The sequence below is a fragment of the Helianthus annuus genome, chromosome 16, assembly GCF_002127325.2.
Source record: "Helianthus annuus cultivar XRQ/B chromosome 16, HanXRQr2.0-SUNRISE, whole genome shotgun sequence".
NCBI lineage: Eukaryota > Viridiplantae > Streptophyta > Magnoliopsida > Asterales > Asteraceae > Helianthus > Helianthus annuus.
The window spans coordinates 156,956,165-156,979,687 of NC_035448.2; the positions used below are offsets into that span (position 1 = coordinate 156,956,165).

General features: G+C 40.1%; 1 long non-coding RNA gene across 2 annotated transcripts; it reads left to right on the forward strand.

Moving 5' to 3' along the window:
- The first annotated feature begins 2,770 nt into the window (after positions 1–2,770).
- Positions 2,771–6,055, forward strand: LOC110917808. 2 transcript variants are annotated; one of them, XR_002580875.1, is made up of 6 exons: positions 2,771–2,859; positions 3,460–3,514; positions 3,831–3,918; positions 4,025–4,124; positions 4,207–4,523; positions 4,997–6,055. It is a non-coding gene; the product is annotated as an uncharacterized LOC110917808 (long non-coding RNA). The 2 variants fall into 2 exon arrangements; XR_002580874.2 differs by having other exon boundaries at positions 4,207–4,478.
- Positions 6,056–23,523: the final 17,468 nt, after the last annotated feature.

A 23,523-nucleotide genomic window follows, 5' to 3' on the forward strand; every position in this document is an offset into this window, starting at 1 on the left:
TTCTTTCTTCAACAAATCATGCCTAGATTTTCGAGCAGCTGCATTGCCTTCTCCTCTAGCAACTAAGGCATCCCACAATGCTTTCGTGGTCTTGCAATATGAAAACTGATGGTAGATGTCTTTGTTGAGTGCTTGAGTAAGTATGGCATAGGCCTTTTTCTCCAATTCATAAGCCTTCTTGTCATTTTCAAGCATGTTGGCGTAACCTTCTGAAGTGGATGCTCTACTTTCAAGACTTTCATTGAATGCATTGACAAAGCACATCCAAAGGTCGGTGCTTTGTCCTTGAACATATGTGTGAAAGCGGCCTTTCCATGACGGAAAATCGTTCATGTGGTTCAGCTTTGGTGGACGATTGTTACTGCCTGTTTCACTTTCACTAATCAGAAGATTCTGAAGACTTTGACTTTGATTGGATACCAAAGCCCATTGACACGAACTTATTGATTGTTGTTGTTTTGGAATGGCACTCGTCATATATTCAGCCATCGACATCTGTTTCAGATCTGGTTGTGGATCCGTACTCCAATCCCAAGGACTTGTGCAACTCATTTTGATCAAAAATTTACAAATAACCTACACACCACAAACTGTTAGCAACAAACAGACAACAATTGAAAGATGCAATCTGATCGAAAGATCAAGACTTGTTCGAAGGATCAACAGTGATCGAAAGATTACTGTTGAGTTTCGAGCAAAGCCTTCGAAAGATTCTCAATGAAAGATCCTTATCTTTTGACTGATTATCACGAAAGATTCACAGTTCGAAAGATCTATATCTTTCGAATACTGATCTCGAAAGATTCACAATGAAAGATCCTTATCTTTCGAGATGTATCCTTATCTTTCGGACAACCAACTTTCGAAAAGATTCCAACTACGAAGGATAACCCTTAGACTTCGAAAGACTACTCGAAGGATGCTTATCTTTCGAGCTGCCTTTGATCGAAAGATGTCGAAGGATATCTTTCGATGTCGAAGGATATCTTTCGACAGCTCTGACACACTGACACACAGTACGACAGGTTGGTGAAAAGTTGATGTGGTTGGTGAGCCAACTTTCGGCAGAAAGGATGTTTCTGTCAACAACTTTTTCACCAACTTTTTGACTTTCAAAAAGTTTACCCAAAATGGCAACCTTATCCCCAAGTCCAGTCACCGGAAAGATGATCGGAACACGGCCGGAAAAATCAAAGTTTCACAAAAACAATTTTTATGTTACCCAAACCGACCCCGAACACTCCCGATAGGTTTAGTACGCGTTTTTATGCAGAAAACTACCAAAAACGGGTGCTGAACCAAGTGTCCAAACACACCAAGGAACTTGAACAAACCGGTTTTAAACAAGGTAAAGAGCGAGGCTCTGATACCACTTGTAGGTCCCTTTTCTCGGAGGATCGAGAACAACCTAAACCTTGTTATACTAACCCACTAGCGAGTGCGGAATCCAAGCTAGTAGGCAAACCGGGATGAAGCAAGAACAAACACAAGAACACACAAAGTTCACCGATTAACACCACTGTATTAATACGTATGAAAGTTTACGGTTACAAGCACAAGGTTTACAATCTGTTTGCAAACTCTCTAAAGTGTGTGTGTGTGTGTGTTCCAGCAGAGTTTCTCTAACTCTCCAAATGTGCATCTGTCTAACACTAACACACTGCATGGGTATTTATACCCATACATAGCAGGTCTTGGTCGAAGGATCGATAGATGGTCCGAAGGATCATCTATCGATGACAGGGAGCTCGAACGATCAGCGTGGACATCGAAGGATCATCCTTCGATGTCTAATGGTCGAACCATATCTTTCGAGCACCTCGAAGGATGATGCGTATCCTTCGAGGCTATCCTTCGATCCAGACAACATCATGTTGTCCAAGTCAAACTAGGAGGATAGTTGACTTGGTCAACTTACAGACTGATTTAGGACATCGTTTACATACAGACCGAATACAGACAAAGTACAGACACAAGTGCACCAACAAACATGTTCGATGACAAGCTTTGGAATGAAGACACGACGTGAAGGCACTCAAAAGAGAAAAATGATCGAGTTGCCGCTGACCCTTCATCAACACCACAAGGATCTGAAGAATTGACAAGTCAAAAGATTCACGAGAATGACTCAATGGAGAGTTCATTCTAAGGGGGACTTTGTTAACGCACTTTCTAAATGAAATGAAGAGTTTGTTGATACACTTTCTTATTACGACGCGTGTAGACTTTGAAGATCCACCGACATGAAAGACATGGAAGTCGAACCATCACATCAGCGTCCAAGGGGGAGTTTGTTGATACATTTTTGTGTGGACGCGGCACGTTCGGTTCGAGCCTTTCACAGCATGAAGACCAAGTCGGATATCCTCCTATCCCACTTGGGTCCGACAACTTTATCTCATTTGTTTTGTAACGTTAAACGAACAATGCATGTTGCATTTAGATTATTAGTTGTCTAGGTGTGTATATAGTCATTGGGCTTTGGAATTCACTTTGGGTCTTGACTTCACTTGGGCCCAAACATGACCTTGGTGAAACTCCCTGATCATGACGAAACATGATGAAACACAAAGTGTTTCATCACACTAAAGGACAAAACCATGATGAAACAAAGTGTTTCATCAATCATCACACTACAGGACAAAACACGGCGAAACTCCCCTGTTTCATCGTGTGATTGGGTTTCTTCTGGCCAATGTCTGGCCCAATGTTGTTTCGTCGAGCCCTTTTTTATTTATATAAGGCTCTTATATAATCTAGCCTGATTTGTCTGGGCCCTAATTTCCAGTCGCTATTTGCCATTGTCGCGACTGTTCCATCAACGTCTCCATTTTCAGCGCCGCTTGTTTGCGATTGCAGGTATTTGTTCGTTCATGGTTTCTCTGTTTGAATGTTTCCACTTTGCTTGTTTTCTTCCATAGATCTATCCGTTAAATCTTTTGGCCTTATTTTCTTTCTGATTTAGGGTTACAAAGTCTAGTTTCATTGTTACGCATTCAATTTCACATTTTACCTATTTTCGTCTACAAATCGGATATTTTATTCCAAAATCTTATTATTTTGCCTAAGTTTGGGTTAAGTTAGTTTGACTCTTGTGTATCTCTAACCTACCTAATCGCTGTTTGCTATTGTCGCAAACACTGTGTTTTTTCTTTTCTTGTTGACTTAGCTTCCACAGGTTTCTCAGTTAAAACCTGCTGACTTTTTTTTTTAGATTTAGGGTTACAAAATTTAGTTTAATTGTTGCAGTTACAATGTAACATCTTACCGATTTCCGTCTATGAATAGGATATTTTAATCTGAACTCTGATTATTTTGCCTAAATTATGGTTTAACCTAGTCTTACATGATTTTAGTTTGTGCTCTTCTTGATTCAGTGAGATCTAATCGGTTTGATTTGGTTTATTAAATTTGACTAAATTTGGTTTATACGATATTTGATTTTCATGGACGCCGCAGCCTGCTCTAATACAGTAACTTTAGGGCAAGATGAGATATCCGATTCAGTGTCCATGTAAGTCATTTTCCGATTGTTATCTAACTATACATCATGTGCGTTACGAGTTCAACTATAATCTTTGGTATACATGTATCAAAATAGCGACTTGTTTTCAAAACCCTCTGATCTGTCGATTTTTGCTTTTCGTAATTTAAAGGAATACATGTATAGATTTTATTTTTACGTTTTCTAATGTGTTTGTTTTAGGATTTTCGGTTTTCTAAATTAAATGTGTTGGCTAATTGAAAACATTAATTCACGATTTGGTCTGAGGGTTTTCTGTCACGAACGTGTTCTGATTATAAAAGTATATATTTTTTTTGTGTGTTAGCCATCAATCCACTCAGGGTAGACATTGATTTCACTCTTGTCCGAGGATTGGATCATAACATGTTGCTTGTTCATGGGGTATCTCTCAGGTATTATAAATTCAAATGTCCATATCCTTGTTATATGATTTTTTTTTTTCTTTTCAGATTATGATTTTGTATTTTTGAATGTTAAATATGCGCTACTATAAATCAGATGTGTACGTACACGGAAACACTATGCGACGTGGCGTACTATTCCATGCATCTTATGCCATGAACACAAGAACTAACCTGGAAGTAATCTACCATCCTAGGTATCCTTCTCTACCCCAACACCTCTTCACTTAAATGCAAATGGTCTCATCGTATGTAATTAAACATAAACATTTACTGCAGGATGTGTGCTTCTGCTTTTATAGTTCCCTATGATAAGGTCATGGAAGCACTTAACGTTAATTATTCTCCCGGAATGTGTTTTGAAATGCTTGTTGATGAAGGAGAAGACCCTGAACATATACGGAATAAGTTGTTACTTCTTGCTTTTAGATTTGAGTAGAGATGGCAATAGCGTGGATGGTGCCATAGTCACTGATTAAAGCTTTGAGACTATGTTTTCTCAAAATTAAAGTTTATTCTATTGAGATTTTGCTTTCTTACCTATACGAAAGGTACTATTAAAGTTTTGAGATTTTGCTTTCTTACCTATACGAAAGGTACTATTAAAGTTTTGAGATTTTGTTTTCTCAAAAAGATTTATGCTATTGAATATTACACTGTTAAAATTGAGTTACTTGGTAAGAATACAATCTGTTTGAAGATTTCTAAGTTTCCAGAGATCTAAATGATGGTTCGTTTAGAGAGTTTTGTTAAGGTCAAGTAAATTTGTTTATAGTGGTATCTTTGTTATTGCATTTTGCGATTTCTAGTTTCCAACGTAACCAAACTTACAAAACTGGAAGGATACTCTATGTGTGCTGTTTGTCTAATTTGTAAATTTTATTTCAAAATAGATGAATAAAAGATGCATTTCAATAAATTGCTTACACTTTTAAAATTTTCAAGATTGAAAAATTTTCAAGGTTGTGTAAATAAACTAATCTTGTTCTCGCATTATTTTTTCTTATAAATCGAGCCTTTCCATATATTACCAGGAGCTTGAATAGTCAGTTTTCCTTCAATACTGTAGGTATGTCTGGAAAGCAGAATCAAAATGCAAGCAAAAGGAAGAGATCCAAGACTATTACGAAGATGATGATACACCATCCTGGTCGATCCCAGAAATTCCTTTATTAATCATGATGCGGCTGGGAGTTGTCGACTTTCTTGCATTCAGTGGTGTGTGCAAGTTGTAGCGGACAGGTGCCCCATCAAATAGGAAAAAAGTTCATGTTGTCTAGACAACCGATGGCCATACGCATCTCCACTCGAGTGGCTAAAAGAAAAGAGTGCTGGTTAGAGGACTGTGACGGAAGAATGTTCCGGACCATCCTTCCCTGTTCTAACGGAAGAATATCCTTCCCGGTTCACGTGGTTGCTGAACTAAATGCCTTTCAGGGTACCCTTGTCTTTTCACAAACAGCGGATAGTGGGTGTTTGTGATCTCATCCTGACACTCTAGGACAATATGGTTCTCGTTTAGTGGTAAACGAGCGAGCTGGACTCATCTGTCATCCAATGTCCCAATCAGTGATTTCACATGTTTTAAAGGAAAGATATATACCCTGAACAAAGACATCGGTTTATGTGAAGTGAGACTCGATCCTAACCCCGCCCTGACACGGCTAAAAATGAAGAATTTGTTGACGTCACATGTCTTGCTTCCAGAATTTGGAATTTTGGGTGAAAAGCTATTCATGACGGGTTACCGGCCATTCGATCCATTCCCTGTTGAAGTTGACGTTGCCGAAATGAGATGGGTGATAAAAAAACCAGAATTCTGCGGGGATCATCACATGCTATGCGGGTGGGTTAGTTACGTAAATCGCAGGGGTAAAGGTAGAAAAACGCGCGTGATAGACATGCCGTACTTCCCTCATGAATGTTGTTGGGATGCTAATATCCTACATGAGTGATTGTTCTCTCTGTTTTTTGTCGAGTTTTGCATGTCTTCCAACTTTTTCAATCCATACCTATTTCTAAGATATTTGAGAACCACCATAGATGGATTTGTATCTTTGTATTTTTGGTTTGAACAGTCATGTCTCGCATTATTTGTTTTAGGTGTGCAAAACTGTTACGTTTACTCTTTTAGCCAGGTGCAGAAAAATCGAATCATGACAACAATTGATTGAGAAAAATCAGACAAAATCGAATTTGCTTGAATCCACCTACTTAATTAACGGAACCGAACCGCATCAACATAAAAAACACCATTATTTTTTATAAATAGTATGTTATGTGTCCAATATATGACTGGATTTATTAATCGAAACTAGCTTGAATCCACCTACTTTATGTTGGTTCGGTTTATACCAAATTAACCAAATTGTGATTTAGATATATTAACTCGATTATGAACAGTTTGGCTTATTAAGTGTCGGTGAATTAATTGAACTATTTTCTCCAACAACTGAATTAAGCAGATTGTTTGTAATCTAACCATATTGGTTATGAAATCTAAAGGCTCTCACTATTTGCACACCAAGTCAGGCTATCTACACAATTAGGGTTTGCATACGCTGCGTATTGACCAATACGCAGCGTATAGGGTTACCTGAATACGCTGCGTATTGGTCACTACGCAGCGTATGTAAGTGGTAGGTACACGACCAGACACTCAAACCTAGTACCGTGTCAAATCAGTCTAACATTGGGTGCGTATTGATCAATACGCAGCGTATGTCAGACTGATTTGACACTGATACGATGTTGTCCCGGGCACGTGAATAAAGTAATACGGTGAGTAGAGAGCAATACGATGCGTATTGAAGTGTCAGATGAAAGTCTATTTATCCCTCCATTCATATCTGTTACCCATCAAATTCAATTCAATATACCGTGCTTTCTTTTTCATCTTCTTCTTTAGTAAAGAATTGTTAGTTTTTTGTTCAATCTTGTTAAAATGTAAGGATAATTATTTCGGTAATCGCTATTCTAACGACACATGGGGAGCAAATGCTGCCAATGAGGAGGAGGTTGATCTGGAGTTTCTGTTGATCAAAAAACACAGTTGCCAGACTTGAACAAGACTCCCACTCCACCTGTTGATGAACCAAATTACCCGGCGCATCAAGTGTATCCAGATTACGGATACGGGTATGAATCTCCGTATGTGCAACCAAGTGGATACGATGCTGAGAATGCACCTGTTGATAAACCATATTATCCGACGCAGCAATCATATCCGGGTTACGGGGTATACGGGATGAAGGTGGATACGGAAGTTACAGTGGATACGGTGGTGAAGGTGGTTACAGTGGATACGGGGGTGAAGGTGGTTACAGTGGATACGGGGGTGAAGGTGGATACACCAGTGGATACGGGGGTGAAGTTGGATACAGTGGATACGATAGATATGGGGGTGAAGGTGGTTACAGTGGATACAGGGGTGAAGGTGGATACAATGGATATGATAGATCCGGGGGTGAAGGTGGATACGGTGGATACGGAGGCTACGGTGGATACGAAGAACATGGTGGATATGGTTATGAGCCCCGTAACACATCACTTTATGAACCATCTACCCCGGGCATTCCGTTTCAAATAAATAAGGTATCACATTAAAATAATAATTATTATTGTTATTATTATTATTATTGTTATTATTGTTAAAATACTCTAATTATTATTATTATTATTATTATTATTATTATTATTATTGTTATTATTATTGTTATTATTGTTAAAATACTATAATTATAATTATTATTATTATTATTATTATTGTTAAAAAACGAAAATTATAATTATTATTATTATTATTAAAAATATTATAATTATCAAAAATAGTCCCCGAAGTTTCGAAAATTGTCATAAATGGTCCCTGAAGTTTCGAAAATTGACACAAATGGTCCCTGAAGTTTTGAAAATTGGCACAAATGGTCTCTGAAGTTTCGAAAATTGACACAAATGGTCCTTGAAGTTTCGAAAATTGACACAAATGGTCCCTGTACTGTTCAGTTAAGTATATGCTAACTGAAGTATGAGTTTCAATTATATTTTATTATTATTATTATTATTATTATTATTATTATTATTATTATTATTATTATTATTATTATTATTATTATTATTATTATTATTATTATTATTAACGTAACTTTTTTTAGCGTTTCATGTCTCTAACTGATTTGAAGAATTGGGTACAAGAAACGGGAAAGGAGTATGATTACGTAATTGTTACCCGCCGATCAAAAAATATTGGCGGTACAACTGGGATGGTATGGCTTGTGTGCGACCGTAGTGGTGAGCACCGTAGTAAAGCAACAGTTAGGAAAGCTGGTAGCAAAAAAATCGGTTGCCCATTTTCATTACTCGTCGTCCGGGACGTGATGAATGACACGTGGGAGTTAAAAGTGGACAACGCGAACCATAACCACGAACCTACGACGAGTCTGTTGGGACACGCTTTTGTGCGAAGATTTACTGAAGCCGAATACAAGCTAGTGGAGCAGCTAACTGCTCAAAACATGGAGCCACGTATCATATTTCAAACCCTAAGAAAGCAGTTCCCTGACAGCCTGCATGTTCAGAAAGACGTGCAAAATGCGGTACAAAAAATTAGAGCGACACTAATGGACGAAAAGACTCCTATGCAGGCACTAGAAAGCCTGCTGCATGATCACCGATTCATTTACGACACCCGACAGGAACCCAAAATAGATGTCGTAACAGAGATTTTCTTTGTTCATCCTTATTCAATCACTATGTGGCGTGCATTCCCGCACGTGATGTTGATCGACGCGACCTACAAAACAAACCTCTACAACATGCCATTTGTCCAGGTTGTGGGTGTGACGTCGACTGGGAAGTCTTTTTGTATCGCACATGCCGTTATTTGTAAAGAACGAAGGGGTAACTACGTGTGGGTGCTTGAGCGGATCAAGTCGATTTTGCATGAATGTATGATGCCGCGTGTGATAGTCACGGATAGGGAGCTTGCCCTAATTAACGCGTTTTCTAAAGTATTCCCAAACGCAACCAGGCTTCTATGCCAGTTTCACATCAAACAAAATATAGTTAGAAAGTGCAAGAAAGGGTTCGATAATGAAGATTGGGGGAAATTTATGACGTACTGGCGGAGAGTGTGCGAATCCACTTCAGAGCCCATGTACAAGTACAACTTGGAGAAAATGTATAACCGACTCGTGGTTGCCAACCGAGAAAGTAAGTGTTCCTTCAACAAACGACTCACCCAATCTATTATAGTTTACACACGCTTTTACATTTCATTATTTTATTTTTATTTTTGCAGGTGTCTATGATTACGTCTACGAAAACTGGCTCAAAGACTATAAAGAAATGTTCGTTTATGCGTGGACCGATAAGTGTCGCAACTTTGGTCAGCGCACCACCAACAGAGTTGAGAGCCAGCACGCAAATTTAAAAAGATACATTACGAGCGGGAGTTCATTTGTGCGAATAGCAAGATGCGTCATTGATATAGTTGAAACTCAGTACGATGAAATACAAAAAAGTTTCACCGAGAGCATCGAAAAAACAATGAACCACCACAGACACCCGGTGTTGGACAACCTACGTGGAAAGGTTTCCCATGAAGCACTTACTTTGCTCGCAGAAGAGCTAATGAGGAAGATGGAGGTGTTGCGGAAACTTAACGCATCATGTGGTTGCCATATGTGGCTTAGCTGTGGATTGCCGTGTGCTTGTAGGCTGGAAAACTACAAACGTACAGGTAAAAAATATTAAAACCACAAACCTTTTGTTATTTTGTACGATTTAGCTATTTCTCACACCGTATTAACTTAGCTGTGCAGGGCGTATGATACAACTCGACGAAATAGATGTATTCTGGCGTAAGCTTGACTTGCTCCCGTGTAAACTGGTAGACGAGGAAGTCGATATTGTAGCAGAGCTCAATAATGTGCGGCAACATTTAGAGGCGCAGTCCCCCGTTTAGCAAAAGAGTATGCTTTCAAAGATAAAAGCGGTCTTCACCCCGAAATCGTCAACCAAGAAACCACCGATCGTCCAGCAAAATACTCGTGGTCGGCCAACATCAAAGAAAGTAGAAGAAAGGCTAGATGAAGCTGCGAGGTTAGACGAAGCTGCGAGACACAGCTCCTATGGCGAGGAAAACAACGTATATACCGCTTCCCCCAAACATAGGTACGATTTACCCCGACACAGCTCATACGTACCGTCAGAGAGCTCTCGTGGAATTGGTTCGGTTGTGAAGTCTGAAAAACCTAAAATGCAACGAAATAGTTCAACAAGTTCTAAAAAGAAGGAGACGCGGGATGATAAGGGTTTTCCATTAATAAGGGGGACGAGCACTTGTTAAGCATTAAGAGGTTTAAGAATCAAATTCCATCAAAGTTTCACTCTTACATATCGCGTATACAAGATGTGACCCCAGACGGTCATTGTGGGTACAGGTCTGTGGCTGTCGGGTTAGGTTTTACGGAACACGCATGGCCCAATATTCGAAGAGATTTACTACTGGAGATTGACCATAACAAGCCGCGTTGGAAGCATGTATTCAAAACATATAACGAAGGAGACTTTAAATGAATACGTAACAGCATCGAATGGCATTCAGTGAAAGGGTGCGATGAAAGTCACCGGATGGAAATGCCCCAGGTAGGGCTTCTCGTAGCGCAAAGGTATAATATTGTCCTCCACGTGCTAAGCATTGAATGGAGCTCTACCATCTTCCCATTAACGGATGCCCCACTAGATCCATGACCTCAAGCGGTAACGCTTGTACATGTTCACGGGGGACACTTCATACATGCTAAGTTGGAAGGAGACCACCCCATGCCTTTAGTGAACCCGTTGTGGTCGACACATTGTTCAATAGCTGCGAAACGGTGGGAAGAAATGTATAGACCGTGGTTAAAGCACTACTACGAGTTAATCAATCCTAAATCAGACCGAGACAAAGACAGAGAACCGAGTTTAAATGTTATCGAAGATTAAGCGGAAACTTGTATTTTTGTAAATTGTAGAAATTTTTTAATTTATAAAGTTTGTATCATTTTTAATTTTTATAATTCAAATAATATCATTTTTAATTAATTTTTATTTTTTAATTCAAATTTTTATAAACATAATTTTTCTTTATTATTTTTAGCTTTTCTAAATTATATTTGTGCCATTATTTATAAAAAAATATTGTTTTCTATAAATACGAACCAAGGTAAACAAAAAAAAAGAACCTATACGCTGCGTAGGGATCCCTACGCATCGTAGACAATAAAGCCCCTATTTTTGGCTTCCTTTAGCCTCAGAACAAGGGTAAAAAGGTAAAATAACAACAACAAAGGGAGCGTATTGATCAATACGTAGCGTATGTCAAAGGCGGACAATTTTCCCCCCAAATTAAAGTTTAAAATTATAAATATGTTAAATTACCATTTTGCCCCTCTAGTTAGGGCTATACGGGGCTGAATACAAGGGCAAAAAGGTCATTTTCGGACCTTTAAATACGCTGCGTATGGAGCTCTACGATACGTATATAAAGGTCATTACAATGACCTTTATACCCTTCTATCTATGCTTCGTATAGGCTATACAGAAGGGTATATAGGTCATTCTGCTGACCTTTATATACGCGTCGTAAAGAGCCATACGGAGCGTATATAAAGGTCGAAAATGACCTTTTTGCCCTTCAATTCAGCCCAGTATAGCCCTAACAGAAGGGCAAAATGGTAATTTCACAAGTCAAACGCCTTTTTTGACTTTTGCATATGCTTCGTAGGGTCCTCTACGATGCGTATTGGTTCTGATTTAAATCAGGAAAACCCCTACGCATCTCTGTTCTTCCCCAAATTACACCACACAAAACCCCTACAGGCGACTACGTATTTCCGACCGTATACACGCGAATTCGAAGTATAAACGAGGTATATATTCAACCTATTTAACTAATTTTGATTTTTTAGTATTTTATCCGTAAATTAGGGCTGTATCATAGGTAAATTAGGGTTTACAGTGAACTAGGGGTGTTTGTTTGATTGTTGTGTATGGTTATTTCACCATATTTGAAGAGGTTAAGGTCAGAGCCGGTCCAAGTATAAAAATGGTTTGTTTGATTTGTTTGATTAGGGTTTACAGTGAATTAGGGGTGTTTGTTTGATTAGGGTTTACAGTGAATTAGGGGTGTTTGTATTTGTTTGATTAGGGTTTAAAATCGTATATCTAAATGGTAAGTAAATGTACCAATGATATGAAACTGTTGCATCAATATGCATACTTTTAGTTTTATAGGATTAATGCATCAATCCTATAACATATGGTTGTATAAGTTAACGTACAAGACTGATCTTGATGCATATAGTAAACCCTTATTGTCTGCGTATGTATTTTCTGCGTATCAATCCCTTATTGTCTGCGTATGTATTGTCTGCGTATGTATTGTCTGCGTATGTATTGTCTGCGTTTAAACGCCTTTTGTAAACGGCGTTTAAACGGCTGCAAACGGGCGTGTGTAAACGGAAAATATATATTTTTAAACAGAAAATATATATTTTTTAAACTTAAACTTAAATTGTTTTTTTTTAAAACAGAAAAATAGAGGAAATGGATTTAGAAGGAGATATTCCGGAGCAGCCGCAGCGGAAACGGCGGGCGCGTCCACCGCCGGATCCTCTCGAGAATCACCCGTATTTGGAGTTTCCTCCGGAGTCCGACGCTGCTCTCCGTTGCGAGAAGCTTCGGAAGATGCATATTGGTGAACATTTTGCGGTTTCTTGGAAAACCCTCCGGAAGCTCGAGGTTGAAGATTGGGCGCGGAGGTTTGTTCCCGTTGATTCACCGTGGGGTCGTCTGTTTGAGCTATCGTTTACGCCGACCTACAGGGAGATACTGGTCGAGTTTCTGTCGTCGTTCGAGTTTCATCCTCGTCGGCCAAATGAGGTTGTAGACCCCGCGCAGCCCCCTCCCCCGCCCGAGGTTTCTTTTCGCATGGCTGGCCAGGCGCGCGAAATGTCACTTGCACAGTTTGCGGTGCATAGCAGTTTGTATACGGAGGCTGAGATCGCTACGGATCTTTATATGAAGGTACGTTTAACACAAATTTTGTATTGTTATTATTATTATTTTTAATATATAACATTTAAGATTTAATATTAATTTAACGTTTAATAAACATTCGTGTAAACAGGGGCTCGTGATGGTTGATAAACCCAAGCTATTAGGGTTTTGGGCTCTGATCGCGGAGATCACACATTGGGACCACCACCAATCCAAGGGGAGGGTTACGCTGATTGAGGATCCGCTCTTCAGGTACGTTAGTTATTAAACAGCTTTTTTTAAACAGATTTTTTTAAAACAAAATTTCTTTTTTTACTTATTTAGGTACCCTTATTTAGTTGATTTTTGTCAATTTTTGAAACATCAGGGACCATTTTTGTAAAAAATTGAAACTTCAGGGACCAAAGTGTAAATATATCAAAAAAGGGACCATTTGTGTCAATTTTTGAAACTCCAAGGACCATTTAAACCAAATTTCTTTTTAAACAGAAATTTTTTTTAAACATATTTTTTTTTAATTATTTAGTCGAAGTCGAACCGTAATCGGCGTTTGAACGACGTTTAAACCGGCAGCCGTTTGGGGCTGCGTTTGCCGCCGTAAAGCGGCGTTTATACGGCTGCAAACACAGCCCCAAAGGGCAGCGATTTCGCAGCCGTTTAAACGCTCGTTTACGGCTGCAAACGCCGCCGCAGACGGCAGTGAAAACGCAGCCGTTTGCGGCTACGTTTGCAGCTGTTTAAACGCCCGTTTACGACTGCAAACGTAGCCGCAAACGGCAGCGAAATCGCAGCCGTTTGCGGCGTTTACGGCTGCAAACACCGCCGCAGACGGCAGCGAAAACACAGCCGTCTGCGGCTGCGTTTGCAGCCGTTTAAACGCCCGTTTACGACTGCAAACGCAGCCGCAAACGGTAGCGAAATCGCAGCCGTTTAAACGCCCGTTAGAGACCTAGGCGACTTACGGTTCGACATCGACTAAATATAAAAAAAATATAATTTAACGACGACGATCTTAGTTTTGACGCTCGTAAGGCGCGTACGGTCCTAACGAGCGTCGAAACTAAGTTCGTCGTTAAAATATATATTTTTTTTATTATTTAGTCGATGTCGAACCGTAAGGCGCGTAGGTCCCTAACGAGCGTCGAAACTAAGTTCGTCGTTTTATATTTTAACGATGAACTTAGTTTCGACGCTCGTTATGGACCTACGCGCCTTACGGTTCGACTTCGACTAAATAATAAAAAAAATATAATTTAACGACGATCTTAGTTTTGACACTCGTAAGGCGCGTACGGTCCTAACGAGCGTCGAAACTAAGTTCGTCGTTAAAATATATATCTTTTTATTATTTAGTCGAAGTCGAACCGTAAGGCGCGTAGGTCTCTAACGAGCGTCAAAACTAAGTTCGTCGTTTTATATTTTAACGAAGAACTTATTTCGACGCTCGTTAGGGACCATTTGTGTCAATTTTTGAAACATCAGGGACCATTTTTGTAAAAAATTGAAACTTCAGGGACCAAAGTGTAAATATATCAAAAAAGGGACCATTTGTGTTAATTTTTGAAACTCCAAGGACCATTTAAACCAAATTTCTTTTTAAACAGAATTTTTGTTAACATATTTTTTTAATTATTTAGTCGAAGTCGAACCGTAACCGGCGTTTGAACGACGTTTAAACCGGCAGCCGTTTGGGGCTGCGTTTGCAGCCGTAAACCGGTGTTTAAACGGCTGCAAACACAGCCCCAAAGGGCAGCGATTTCGCAGCCGTTTGCGGCTGCGTTTGCAGCCGTTTAAACGCCCGTTTACGGCTGCAAACGCCGTCGCAGACGGCAGCGAAGACGCAGCCGTTTGCGGATGCGTTTGCAGCCGCTTAAACGCCCGTTTACGACTGCAAACGCAGCCGCAAACGGCAGCGAAATCGCAGCCGTTTGCGGCTGCGTTTGCAGCCGTTTAAATGCCCGTTAGGGACCTACGCGACTTACGGTTTGACTTCGACTAAATAATAAAAAAATATAATTTAACGCCGACGATCTTAGTTTTGACGCTCGTAAGGCGCGTACGGTCCTAACGAGCGTCGAAACTAAGTTCGTCGTTAAAATATATATATTTTTTTATTATTTAGTCGAAGTCGAACCGTAAGGCGCGTAGGTCCCTAACGAGCGTCGAAACTAAGTTCGTCATTTTATATTTTAACGACGAACTTAGTTTCGACGCTCATTAGGGACCTACGCGCTTTACGGTTCGACTTCGACTAAATAATAAAAAAATATAATTTAACGACGATCTCAGTTTTGACGCTCGTAAGGCGCGTACGGTCCTAAAGTGCGTCGAAGCTAAGTTCGTGGTTAAAAAATATATTTTTTTTTATTATTTAGTCGAAGTCTAACCGTAAGGCGCGTAGGTCTCTAACGAGCGTCAAAACTAAGTTCGTCGTTTTATATTTTAACGACGAACTTATTTCGACGCTCGTTAGGGACCTTACGCGCCTTACGGTTCGACTTCGACTAAATAATAAAAAAATATAATTTAACGACGATCTTAGTTTTGACGCTCGTAAGGCGCGTACGGTCCTAACGAGTGTCGAAACTAAGTTCGTCGTTAAAATATACATATTTTTTTTATTATTTAGTCGAAGTCGAACCGTAAGGCGCGTAGGTCTCTAACGAGCGTCAAAACTAAGTTCGTCGTTTTATATTTTAATGACGAACTTATTTCGACGCTCGTTAGGGACCATTTGTGTCAATTTTTGAAACATCAGGGACCATTTTTGTAAAAAATTGAAACTTCAGGGACCAAAGTGTAAATATATAAAAAAGGGACCATTTGTGTTAATTTTTGAAACTCCAAGGACCATTTAAACCAAATTTCTTTTTAAACAGAATATTTTTTAAACATATTTTTTTTAGTTATTTAGTCGAAGTCGAAGCATAACCGGCGTTTGAAAACGTTTAAACCGGCGGCCGTTTGGGGCTGCGTTTGCAGCCGTAAACCGGTGTTTAAACGGTTGCAAACACAGCCCCAAAGGGCAGCGATTTCGCAGCCGTTTAAACGCCCGTTTACGGCTGCAAACGCCGCCGCAGACGGCAGCCAAAACGCAGCCGTTTGCGGCTGCGTTTGCAGTCGTTTAAACGCCTGTTTACGACTGCAAACGCAGCCGCAAACGGCAGCGAAATCGCAGCCGTTTGCGGCTGCGTTTGCAGCCGTTTAAACGCCCGTTTACGGCTGATTATTATTTACTGACTGGTTTCCATTTATGCAGGTATTTGCACAAGATGATTTCCACTTCGATCACTGCTCGAAACAAAAGCCGGGAGTGGTGTACGAGTGGTGACTTGTTCTTTTTATATTGCCTCTTATACAAGAGGCTGTGCGCTCTCGCCTACGGGTTGGCGCAGTATTTCGCCTCCGCGTATCATCGACAGGAGCGCGTAATGCTATTCGGCGGCGCCTACGTGACCAAGATAGCCCATTCATCCGGAGAACGACCGCGGCCGTGTAGGCCCGGCGACACAGCCAAAGCGGATGGGGATAAACACAGTAAACGGGATGCATATTACCAAAGACTTTCCATGCGGGAAGCGGTTAAAGAAACTGGACGGCACGCAATACGAGCTTACACAACTGCCAGAAGAGTTCCCTCTGTTTTATCCCCCGCACGATCCGGAGCCGCATGAGCCGGCCGCCGTTCTTCCGCAGCCACCACAGCCGCGTGGACCACCCGGGGCGCCCCAGTTCCCACGCCATGTTTGGCCCGGTCCTGACCCGTCACATCAGCGGCTGCTTCGATACGTTGAAAGAAACAACTATTTGTTAGAGTGGGTGGCTGCGGCGCTGTAGCAGCAGCGACTGCATAACGGGTTACCTCCACTACCCTTCATTGCGGATGCGGACTGGGATCAGCATCAGCAGCAGCAGCAGCAGCATCAGGAGCAGCAGCAACAGCTTCAGGAGCAGCAGCAGTAGTATTTTATCGTTTTGTTATGTATGGACAAACTTTGTTATGTATTTTGTTATTTATATATCAAACTTCGGTGTAAACAGTTTCACATATTTTGAAATGTTATATTTTGAAATTCAGGCAGGTTATATAAAATTCTGGCAGGTTATTTAAAATGTTTTGTTGTATAGATAAACTTATGGAAGTCGAACCGTAAGGCGCGTAGGTCCCTAACGAGCGTCGAAACTAAGTTCGTGGTTAAAATATAAAACGACGAACTTAGTTTCGACGCTCGTTAGGGACCTACGCGCCTTACGGTTCGACTTCGACTAAAGGAATTTGAAGCATTTCAATTCATGGAAAACGAAACATTAAATGATATGACAACTCTTTTTTATCATTTAATCAGTGACATGTATTCTTATAATGTTATTGTAACCCAACAGGAAATGGTTGCAAGGTTGGCTGATGCCCTTCCCCCAAAGTGGAGTCCATTCATTGAATTGTTAAAGCATACGGGTGTTTTCGACACTGCCACTATCTATGATTTCATTCAGAGATTGGAAAACAAGGATGAAGAAGAAATCCGGAAAGCTAAACGCATTACAGTTCCTCAAAATCCAGAAATCTACCTTGGAGGGTTTAATCCTGCATCTAGTTCTAGTTCCAGTCAGCAACCAAAACCACAAACGGCCTTTGTATCCAATACAAGCACCTTCCCTCAGTCAGCTCCTTAGGTTTTCGATCCAAGTGCCTCTCTACCACCACCACATCTTATTGCACAAGCTCATGCCCTTTCAAATCCTCAATTAGATCCGAGTGCCTGGCTCCCTAAACCCCAACCTCAAAAGTCAGTATAGAAGTTGCAAAGGAACATATGGAACTTCTCAACACAATGTTCAGTGCCTACTGTGTATTGGTTGCAGGTCAAGTTAGAAACATAAATTTGACAAATGAAGATTATCAACTGATAGACCATGATGAAATGGAGTTAATTGATGTACTGCAAAGTACATATGTTTATAGTGTATATTTTGGTTAGTTTTCGGTAGTTTTGAGTCTAGTTTATGTTAGAATTTCGATACTGCTGACGTTAAGCTTTGATTTCAGGTCCCGTTTCTTAAAGTGATGAAAAATGAGTCAAAACGAGCAGTTTGGAGGAAAAACGGGATTCGAACGCGAGTTGGAAAGCTCGAAAATCAAGAAAATAATAAAATATTCCCCAGGGTGAGCCGCCGTACGTCTAGCCCCCCCCCCCTCGCGCCCCACCTAGCCCCTAATTCGCGGCTGATGTGTTTTACAGCTAGGGTTTCAAATAAAAAAATCCCAAGAAACTCAATGGAGAACCCTAATTACGAATTTTAGACATCTTTGGGCAATCTTAGAGCATTCTTGGAGCACAGTCGGAGATTTCAAGGCTTTGGAATCACTGCTACGAGTCAAGGGCGAAGAATCGAAGCATATCTCGGGTTTTCTAATCCCTTGTTTTGTCGATTTCTTTCTTAAGAACTTGTTATAATGAATTCTAGTTTAGACATCTTTGTTTTGTTTGCACTTATTGATATGCTTGTCTAAACTTTCAAGCCACCTAGACTTGATGAATGGATAATATGAAGTTTTTATCGTTTTTGTTCATTGCATGATTATTATGGTTGATTGTGTATTGTAAGAAGTTTGATTTAATGATTTGACGTATATGCATGCTGTGAGTTGGTTTATTGTTATTATTTGCTTCATATGATTCTTAGTGACGGTCTATATGACAATATAGAGTCATATTAGGGTATAGGATTTCGGGGAGTGTCTATATCACGTTAGGAAACGTTAACTCTTTAGGGAAAATTGCGCAATAACCCCTGGAAGTAATTGGTAATAATTTGCTAAATCTTAGTGTTCTACTAGTCCTAATACCTGGAAAGTGAGGGGCTATTGGTAGGTCTTACCCGGCGAATTGCTTTAGATAGTCCTTGGAAAAGGTCGTGTCTTGGTTTACCTGTCGGTTTTATTAGTCTATCAAGTCAAATTTATTAATTCAAACTACCCTAGATCTATGATTGGAAAAGAGTAGGTTAACATTAGGGTACTTACACAATAATTAGACAACTGGAAAGGCATCTAATAACCGGTAGGATTAACAGCCTAGGTAGTTCCACAGGTTTCTCCTTGAGAAGGGTCGAGGGGCTTAGTTGGTTCTTAATAGGTTTAGTATTATATGATCCCGGTTCCATAATTCATGCATTTAACTTAATCGGTAATTCTTAAAAAGTAATCCAGGATTCTTGTTTAGGTGGTCTCGTTCTCCATATAAGAAAAGCCTTTCAGTCTTCATTCGTCCTTAGTCTAGTTTTAGTTAACTTAGTAGTTTAATATAGATTTCCTAGATTTTGCGTAACCCCCCCCCCAAACAAATAAACAAGTTTTAGTCGTGTCTGTCAGTGTCTATTAGAGTCTAATTTACGTGATACATAGAGTCCTGTGGTTCGATATCCGGACTTCCTAGGTTACACTACATTGATCGGTACACTTGCCGATTATGTGGTTTTAGGTCGAGTCTAGAATCAAAGCTTTGTAGTGTCTAGTTTAGAGAGTCTAATTTGGTTAATTTTTATAGTCTATTTAGCACACATCAAGTTTTTGGCGCCGTTGCCGGGGACTCTTGGCAATTGCGTTCATTAGCTTTAGTAGACTTTACTGCGATATACGTGCTTGGTCGTCTGTTTTGTTATGAGTCTTTGTTTTTTATTTTTCATCTTGTGTCTTAGTTACTAGTGTTTGTTTGCTTTTCTTGTGTTCAGGTTTTTGCTTGTAGTGGATGCCACATCTGCGCTCGCACGAACCGCCACCACCAGTCAAGGAGTCATCATCTCAATTGGGCTAAGGCCCACGGGTTAATTCTTCATCTTCTTCTCGTTTCCACAATTTCGATTCCACCCCGTTACCCACCCCACCGCCTACACCACCACCTTCGCCAAACCATTCACCTAAAACCTCACCTAAAGTTTCTCCACCCGATAGTCCTACTTCTAGTGCCTCTAGTAATCCAGACAACTTAGAACCAATGGCCAACGCTAGGCAAACCGTCCATCAGCAAGCCACCCAGAATATCATCGGTCTTGCCTCACCCATCACTGTTCCACCCATAGTTAGCGAGAACTCATGGCAAATTCCATCTTATGCCATGCAGGCCATTACCAATAGCATCCAATTCAATGGCCGCGAGGACGAGGACGCATCGGCTCATATAAACCGGTTCTCTCGTATCCTTGCTACTTTTAGCCTTCACGGTGCCCCTAATGATGCCACTTACTTGCAGCTTTTCCCATTTTCATTAGCCGGCCGTGTGGCTACTTGGTTGGACTCTCAACTAACTGGTACCTTTACCACATGGGCGGGGCTTCGTCAAGCCTTTTTGAAAAAGTACTTCCTGCCCGCTAAAGCCTCACGTCTTAGAGACCAAATCCACTCCTTCCGCATGGAGCCCGACGAGCCTTACTACCTTGCTTGGGAGCGTTTCCAAAACCTTTGTGCTCGTTGCTCCCAGCATGGTCTTTCCGATTGGGCTTTATGTGAGAAATTTTATAACGGTCTCATCCAAGAGACTCGTGATCGTTTCGATACTAATGCGGGGGGGGGGGGGGGCATATGATGGGTATTCTTACTGTTGTTGAGTGTCTAGAGCGGTTTGAGGCATTTGCGCAGTCTCAATCGCAATCGCAAGCCGATCAGCGATATCAAAGTGGTAATTCGAATACCACTACTAGTGCACCCGCCCGAGGGGTGAATCATGTCACCATGGATCCTAGTTTAGCCGCTGTTTTGGAAAATATGTCTAGGGAACTTAAGGAAATTAAGGCTAAGGTAGACAAATGTGAGTATTGCCGAGGGGGTCACGACACGAGTGCGTGCCCATTGCTAGTTGGTGAGGAGCAAGTTGATTTGTAGGAGGTTTTGGTAGAGGTCAACCTAGCGGGTTTTGGTAATAATAATAATTTTGGGTCGGGTTGGCGAAATAATAATAATAATAACAACTTTAATAATAATAACAATTTTCGATCAAATGGATCCCCTGGTTTTCAAATAGCTCAAAATACCAATAGGGGTCAAGGTTCACTTTTTGGTGGGGGTTCAGGTGGGCAGTTCAACAAGGGGTTCAATGGGCAGGTCAAATATGGGGGGTCAAATAATCAGGGTCAAACAGGTCAAGGTTCAAGCTATGATTTAGGGGGTAGTCTAGAAAGGATTCCATGATGAGTCAATTAATTGTTAGGGATCAAACCACCCAAAAGACCCTTAGTGACCACGACCTCATGCTTAAGAACCACCAAGCCTCTTTCCAAGACCTTCAAAGTGTCGTAGGAGATATGTCTAGGAAGCTAAAGGAGAGATTACCCGGCCAGTTTGCAGGTAATACCCAACCGAACCCTAATGCTCATGCTAAAGCCATTACCACCCGTAGTGGTAAAACCGCAAGGAACCCTAGAGGTGAGGAGAGAGTAGTTGACGAGGATGGAGATTTCATAGATGAAGAGATCGAGATGGAGGCCCTTTTGTGTTTCGTCGTAGTTAAGGCCCATGATACTATATAAACAGCTTTCTGGTTTCACTTTGAAACTAGAGGAGAGCATACCCTAAGAGTTATTCTGTGAAACTGTGTGTGTATCAGTTGTTCTCGGTTCTCATCCCGTTTAATCAATAGATTGTGTTTCATTGGTTATTCCGTGTTCTTATTATCTGTGTTTGGTTTGGCATCGTTACGGGGATTCCGCACCCATGACCGTGTTTGTGATAAAAAAGGATTTGGTTTTCGTTATCGATCCTCAGATTTCGGGACCTACAGATATCACACTTATAGGCTTATACGAGGTCAATACGGGACCTAATATTTGTATTATTTTTAATTTTTATAATTAATAATATTTTTATTATTTTTAATTTTTATAATTAATAATATTTGTATTATTTTTAATAATATTGTTTTTTTATAAATAAACATGGAAATACCCCAAAATACACACAATTAATGTTCTTTTTTTATAAATAAAAAAAAGGAAAACACAAAAAAAAATTACAAAAATGGAGCTTTATATACGCTGCGTATAGATCCGTACGCAGCGTATTAGACAAAAATGACAAAACTACCCTTGTATTTGGCTTCGTATAGCGTCAACATAAGGGTATAAAAGACATTTTCAGACCTTTATATACGCTGCGTATAGGTCTATACGCAGCGTATTTAAACTTTGTGAAAAAATGATCCCTCAAACCTACCAAAATGACCCAAAAAAATCTAATGGTTTATATACGCTGCGTATAGACCTATACGCAGCGTATATGACCCTTGTTTTCTGTGCAATGATTGGTTATTAGGCACTGAGATCCATGGTTTATCTACGTAGCGTATAGGTCAATACGCAGCGTATAGCGTTAACCCTATACGCTGCGTATTGACCAATACGCTGCGTAGATAAACCCTAATTTTAGCGGGAGTTCAGATGAAGAAAGCTCGAATGCGGGAGATTATAATTCTGAAGAGGGATCTTTTTCTTATCAGACTACCTTTATGGCGAATGTCTCGGCCTCGTGTTTGTAATGCTTGTGTTTGTAATGCTTGTGCAGAATTGAAAGAGGAATCTGAAAAGGTTCACAGTCATAATCAAAGTTTAGTGATTGAGCTGTCAAAGTGCAAAGAGGCAAACATGGCCTTAGCTCGCAATGAAAAGGAATTCAAATTAGTAATCGAAACTCTAAAAAAAAAAGTGTTTCCTAATTAACAAAAACTCTTTTTAACAAACAAATTGGTATTAATAACTACATTAATATCATTGAGGAAACAAAGAAAGAGCTAGCCGTTGCCAAGTGTGAGCATGATGCGATCAAGCTCAAATTGGATAGTTATTCTAACTCCCGATATGTGCTTGATCACATCATAGATGTTCAAAAGCTGAAAGGGAATGTGAAAGGCGTTGGGTATAAGTCGTGTCTGCCCCCTTTGAGACACAACTATACAAGAATGCCCGATGAAGAGGATATGCCTTGTTTTGAACCTAGTATGCCTCTTGATTATGAGGAAGTTACTACTGGCCTAGGGTTCAAATCGGACAGTTCTTCAAGTAGTAGATCATCTGAGCAAACATAAACTTCAACATCTACGAAACAAAGTCCTCCAATCATTGAGGACTATGAGTCGTCTAATGATGAATCAGAATCAGATATGAATGACCAGGATGAATCACTTGATAAGAAGAAGGGAATAGAAATTCCAATTGAGAATCATATTTTTTGTGATCCTCCTATTCCGTGCAACAAGTTGCCAAACAAGTGATTAATCCTGTCAAGGAAGTAAAAAAATTTGTGTCTACCGTTAAGAGTAACAATATGTTGTATACTTTGGTTGGTGATACCAAAATTTATTCAGACAAGGATTTTCCAATTAAAAACGTTAATCCATCTTTAATTGACAAAATTTTTGAAGATAATACAAGCAAATTTTTGGGAAAGACGATCCCTGGAGTTGTTGTAAGTCAATGTGATCCCATTCCAAAATCCGAAGTCAGAAAACAATTTGGAAGTCAAAAATCACCAACAAAGCAACAACCTTTTGCTCCTAAGGGCAAACAACC